General features: G+C 42.0%; 1 non-coding gene across 1 annotated transcript; it reads left to right on the top strand.

Moving 5' to 3' along the window:
• The first annotated feature begins 6,487 nt into the window (after positions 1-6,487).
• LOC111543454 lies at positions 6,488-6,555 on the top strand. Its single transcript, XR_002731874.1, has one exon. It is a non-coding gene; the product is annotated as a small nucleolar RNA SNORD95 (small nucleolar RNA).
• The last annotated feature ends 266 nt before the right edge of the window (positions 6,556-6,821 follow it).

Raw genomic sequence — 6,821 nt, forward strand, 5'->3', positions numbered from 1 at the left:
TGACCTAAGCTTAAACTTTTCTTTCCTTGGGGAATGTAGTGTCATTCTTACCAAGGGACTCAGTGGAAAAATTCTACTTTATTCTGCAAATTCCTACCAGGTTCAAGTAATTTGAGTATTTCATATATCAATTAAAATTCCATTTGCCAGAATTCAGAAAGTGAAATCTATTATTTACTACTATTTTTTTTTTTTTTTAGAGACAGGGTTTTACTCTGTCACCCAAGCTGGGGTGCAGTGGCAGGATCATAGCTCACTGCAGCCTCCAACTTCCAGGCTGAAGTGATCCTCCCACCTCAGCCTCCCAAGTAGCTGGGATCACAGGCTCACACCGCCACCCTGGCTAATTTCTTTCTTTTCTTTTCTTTTTTTTTTTTTTTTTTGTAGAGATGGGGTCTCCCTATATAGCTCAATTTGGTCTTGAACTTCTGGTCTCAAGTGAGCCTCCCACCTATGCCTCCCAAAGTGCTGAGATCACAGGTAGGAGCCATCATACCCAAATAGAAATTGAAATATATGTGCTAAATATTCACCATTTGCCAATTGAAATGAGCTGTTTATCTCTCTCTATTCTGCTCTGTGCCCAGCACTTCCTGGACTTTCCTTGCTTGTTGGTGTCCAAGGCACTTTGAGGCAACCACTCCCTCCACCCCACAACCCACCCATCCCCAACCCACTGATCCTGCCAGGCAAACCAACCAAAGATGGTGGGATTGCCTAGCCTAAGCATTACTAGGGCTCCTGCTGTCTTTGGTTGGTTTGCTAATTCCTTAAGAGCCCCACCCACATCTTTGTAAACAGTATCTTCATTGAACTCTCCTTAATTGCTCTCTTTGAAAGCATGGTTTCTTGCAGACCCAACTGATGCATTATTTAGGTGTACTCACAAAGTATATTGAAGATACAGATTGATGCGTTGCATTTATATGTTAAGCTTATTAAATAAGCTGAATTTAGTAGGGTGCAATTAGGAAACTGCATTTTCTTTACATAAAAAATGTATTGCTTGATGACTTGTGATATAGAAATTTAAAACAGTAATGTAAAATTTTAAAAAGTGTTTCCACAACGAGTGTAAAATAATATTCTTTTGGATTTTTCTTCCTCACGTTTGGAAAGCAGCTTCAACAAGGTTTTGTGTTTTTTCTTTCTTTCTTTCTTTTTTTTTTTTGAGTTTCACTCTGTCATCCAGGCTAGAGTGCAGTGATGCCATCTCAGCACACTGCAACCTCCACCTCCTGGGCACACGCCACCATACCTGGCTAATTTTTTTTGTATTTTTAGTAGAGAGGGGGTTTCACCATGTTGGCCAGGCCGGTCTTGAATTCCTGACCTCAGGTAATCTGCCCGCCTTGGCCTCTCAAAGTGCTGGGATTACAGGTGTGAGTCTCCGCGCCTGGCCTAGCAAGGTTATTTTATATCAGTAGAGAGTGATGTTTTCAGGTACTTGGAAGCCCAGTTCAACCTCAATAAATCTTTCATCCTTCATACAACTTAAAAGTTTCATCCAACCTCCCACCCTCTGCCCAACAAAATCCTGATGCGAAGCTTGGGTTCAGCAGTGGGAAGGATAGGCAATATCTGTTCCTTTACTTTCCCTTCCTCTCCTGTCTCCCCTATACTCCAAGATTGTGGCTCTTGATAAATATCCAGTTTAAGAATAAGATACCAGCTTCTGACAAGCACCAGCACTCTATGAGTGATCCACTTAAAAGCCTACCTCTCTTGGCTCAGGGAGAGACCATCCATCTCATCTCTACATAAAAATTCAACTTTGAAAACTTTCTTCCTAATGAATCTCTAGTTTTCTTTTTTATAGGCTGCTGGAGAGAACTGCAATGGATAAGTTTGGCCCCCTCTTAGTAATTCCTGAGAGGGTTTGTCCATGCCTCTGTAGGAGGACTCTGTCACCTGTGTCAACAGCTTTGAGACTGTAGCTAAAATTGTGAGAGATCAGAAAATGTCTAAACTTACATTCTGTTATGTTTGCATATATTAAAATGCATATTGAGAGAAGGAAACAGGACTATATAAATGGAAGGAAGAAAGTGAGAAAAAGAAAAGATTATCAGCAAAATTGAGCAAAAGAAAAACAAGGAGAAGTGGAGAGGAAAAAAGAATAAGAAAGACTCCTAACTTAGATGTCTTGAAATTCCTCCTAACATCTTGCCTTGCATTAGTTGACTCTTAGTTTATGATTGCCTTTGGATGTTAAAGCCTAATATTTTATTTGGAAAGAGTCTAATATAGTGAAATAAGTGATTTTTTTTTTTTTTTTTAAGACAGAGTCTTGCTCTGTCACCCAGGCTGGAGTGCAGTTGGCGTGATCTCGGCTCACTGCAACCTCCACCTTCTGGGTTCAAGCGATTCTCCTGCCTCAGCCTCCCGAGTAGGTGAGACTACAGGCACCCACCACCATGCCCAGCTAATTTTTGTATTTTTAGTAGAGATGGGGTTTCACAATATTGTCCAGGCTGGTCTCAAACTCCTGACCTTGTGATCCACCCACCTCGGCCTCCCAAAGTGCTGTGATTACAGGCGTGGGCTACTGCGCCCAGCCTGAGCAATAATTTTAAAGTGAAGGAAAGGCATTTAGGAACCCTGCACTAAATTGCTAAAATAATAATAATAATAATAATAATAATAATAATAATAATAATAATAATAATAAACCACAATAATAATAAAAATAAACCACGCCCAGCTAATTTTTTGTATTTTTAGTAGAGACGGGGTTTCACTGTGTTAGCCAGGATGGTTTCGATCTCCTGACCTCGTGATCCGCCCTCCTTGGCCTCCCAAAGTGCTGGGATTACAGGCGTGAGCCACCTGGCCCAGCCAAAATTATTTTTTAATTGTAATTAAATTATTGAAATTATTCTTCTACTACCCATTTCAGTTCCCGTGAGTGACAGCCATGATGTTTAGGAGTGGACCTCATATTCAGATCCAGAAGAGGGACCTGATTTTCTAGATCACTGAGAATAATTCCATTTCCTTGTCATAGGGATTGATACAGATTTAAGTCAATCAGAGGATGGCACTTCCCTAGCTACAGAAATAGGATCAGAATCCATGGCCGTATCACTCGGCACGAGCCTGATCTCAGAAGTTAAGCAGGGTTGGGCCTGGGAAGTGCTTGGATGGGAGAAATAGGATCAGGGTAGTCCAATCAGAGTGAAGCTTGGGGCTTTTGTATGGCGGTCCTAAAAACTGGCCTTGGCCTTACCTGTGTTGGATGTGAATGAGAAACCACCACGAATGCTGTTAGCAGTCATTTTATGAGGCCAGCCTGAGAACAAAGCCAACATTTAGAGGCAGGCAAAAACTGAGAGGATTGCAGGAAAAATTGAGCCAGAGCCTGGACCAAACCATCCCTGGATCAAGCCGTGAAAAGTCCTGTGGACTTTTCAGTTACAGGAGCCAGTAAATTCCCTTAATTGTTTAAGCCAGTTGAACAGCTTTTCTGTTACTTGCCACAAAAATAATCTCAATCGATAACTTCTTTGTTGTGCTTGAGGAATTTAGGCTTAATTGAAACAAACAGGCCTCATTAGAAAAAGGATACATTTATAGCTTCAGAATATAAAATACATTTATTGTTTTTGTTATATGCATATTGTAAAGGATCAAAACTGAAGTCCCAAAAGCCAAACCTCACTGTCTCATTCACAAAGAATATGGGCTATGAAATTTTAAGAAAAGCAAACCGTTGTAATTAAAGTTGTCTGAAGATAAAGAAAAAGTTATGGATGAGCCAAAGCTGAAGCAGTTTGAAAGAGCAATAGCTATTTTGACAAACTTCTGCCGAGCTAGGCAGAATAGAAATGAAGAAAAATGGATACCAGTTTAAGATCTGCGATTTGCTAGTTTCTTTCGTGTATATTATCACACTGAATTCTTACAATAAGCCTTTGAGATTGCAATTATCCCCTCCCCCACCTCACCACCATTTGTGGAAAGAGGCTCAGAGAGGAAAAGTAATTTTTTAAAGATCATATAGTTATTTAGTATCAGAAGCAGGATTTGAGTGCAGATTATGCTCTTTCCACAAACTTGCTGTTTCCTTATGATATATAGCTGGAAACTGTAGGGGTCCTTAATGCCAGCCAGGGTTGGAACAACTTAGCTAAAACTGTCATCCCCTGGTTTTGGATGCATTTAGCAGTTGCTCCATGTGCTGGAGGTGCCTTATATTTAAGATCCTAAGCTTTAGCTATTTTGGATATTATTTAATTTACAAACAAGACTGGCCTGTTGCCTTGGGAATTGCAAATGCAAGGAAAGAATTGGACTCAGTAGTGTTTGCCTGCACATAACCTAACCAAACATAGGCTGCCTTATTCTGATGCATTGCCTCCTTCTTGTTTTTCTAAAAAGATTCACTAACCCTCTGCCAATATGATAAGTGTTGGGGGAAATGAGTTTCTGAATTGTCATTCTAGGAATTGCCTTTTGCAGCTGAAACTTCACCACTTAGTTAAGCCCTCCCTTGCCATCTGCTCGGCTCCAAGACTGCTGCAAAGGTTGAGAGGAACTGCTAAAATTACAGAAATCCGTATCTATGATAGAAATTCCATGGCATGAAATCTTCTCATTTTTACATCTTGTTGAACACTGGCTTCAGAGGACCATACTCTTAAGATCACTAAGGATACTGTCTTCAAAGGCAGTCCTTTCATCAACAGACGATTGTTCACAAAAATTCATCTGAACCAACCTCATAGTACATGCTTGCAAACTCATCTTGTCCCCAGCTCTGGGGCCAACCAAGTCTGAGAGAATCCAAGGAAACCTGAATCACTTTTGACAGCTTACTATTATCTTAGTCTGTTGGTACATATGAAATTAACTTACACAGTGCTGGGCACACAGTAGGCGTTGTTCCTCAGGTCTAATTGGTAGATTTGCCCTCATGTTTATGAGCAAATTCATTATCTTGTGATCTTGTTCAAGAATCAACATCATTATCTTTTCTCTACGTCTCCAGTCTATAATTTGTCAAGAACTGAAGTTTCTTTTTTTCTTTCTTTTTTTTTTTGAGATGGAGTCTCACTCTGTCACCCAGGCTGGAGTGCAGTAGTGGGATCTTGGCTCACTGCAACTTCTGCCTCCTGGGTTCAAGTGATTCTCCTGCCTCAGCCTCCCAAGTAGCACAGGAATGTGCCACCACACCTGGCTAATTTTTGTATTTTCAGTAGAGACGGTTTTACCATGTTGGCTAGGCTGGTCTTGAACTCCTGACCTCGGGTGATCCACCCACCTCGACCTCCCAAAGTGCTGGGATTACAGGTGTGAGCCACTGCACCCAGCCAAGAACTGAAGTTTCTTTTATGATCAGTTCAGTCCATGTAAGGGCCTGGCTAGGTCTTTCATACTTGCTTCCATGTCTCTCTAACTTTACTCATTCAATATGAGTGTTTATTAGATAATTTTTGCCAGTGTTAATGCTTGTCATGGAGATCCAAAGTGTCATGTTCCCTAGAAGCAGAGATTGAGATGGGAATTCTTAGGCAAGTGATTTAGTGAGGGAATGCTGCAAAGGTAGGAGGGATATAGTATAAGGTAGGGGAAGAAGCAAGGCAATGATGTGATTTGATGGGGCACTATGGAAAGTGAATTATACCCATACAGGTTATTCTCCCTGTCGGCAAAGGTGCTAGACTATGATACCCCTGCCATCACCAGTGATTGGCTGTGGACCACCCTGAGACCAGGGATGAGTGAAAGCCCATGCAGATTCTCCAGCTTCTCTAGGCCAAATGTATGAGCATGTGTACTGGTGAACACGGCTGTGTGATGATTTTTGTGTGCTCTGGGCACTTTTGCCTTCTAAGAACTCCTTCCTTCATTAAACAGTATATTAAAAATTAAGGTGTTGGGGCTGGGCGTGGTGGCTCATGCCAGTAATCCCAGCACTTTGGGAGGCCAAGGCCGGTGGATCATGAGGTCAGGAGATTGAGACCATCCTGGCTAACACGGTGAAACCCCATTTCTACTAAAAAAATACAAAAACTTAGCCAGGCATGGTGGCAGGCGCCTGTAGTCCCAGCTCTTTGGGAGACTGAGGCAGGAGAATGGCGTGAACCCGGGAGGAGGAGCTTGCAGTGAGCCGAGATCGCACCACTGCACTCTAGCCTGGGTGACAGAGGGAGACTCCGTCTCAAAAAAAAAAAAAAAATTAGGTTGGTGGGCTGGGCATGGTGGCTCACACCTGTAATTCCAGCACTTTGGGAGGCCGAGGTGAGCAGATCACTCGAGGTCAGGAGTTGGAGATCAGCCTGGCCAACATGGTGAAACCCCATCTGTACTAAAAATACCAAATTAGCCGGGAGTGGTGGTGTGAGCCTGTAATCCCAGCTACTTGGGAGATTGAGACAGGAGAATCACTTAACCCAGGAGGCAGAGGTTGCAGTGAGCCAAGATCGCGCCACTGCACTCCAGCCTGTGCAACAAGAGAGAAACTCCATCTCAAAAAAAAAAAATTAGGGTGGTGATGACCCCAGCATTCCATCTGAATGCCTGTGCTGAAACCCAGAGGCTGTTTCTGAACCACTGCATAAAAAAGCATTAAAAATAAATTTTATGACTGCACTGATATACATATGAATATAATCCAGGTTGGATTATATTTGTTTATTTATTTTTAGATTTTGAAAGAGATTAAAACATTTTCATGGGTTTCTAAAAGCATCATGGGACCTTGGCTTTGTGCCTACTGTGTGTAATGGATAAACTGGCCCTGTTAGTGAAGGTGGAATCATTGGAGAGCCAGCCCTGTCTGGTTCAGGGATGCTGGAGTGCCAGGTATGTAGCTGGTT

The sequence above is a fragment of the Piliocolobus tephrosceles genome, chromosome 14 (genome assembly GCF_002776525.5).
Source record: "Piliocolobus tephrosceles isolate RC106 chromosome 14, ASM277652v3, whole genome shotgun sequence".
NCBI lineage: Eukaryota > Metazoa > Chordata > Mammalia > Primates > Cercopithecidae > Piliocolobus > Piliocolobus tephrosceles.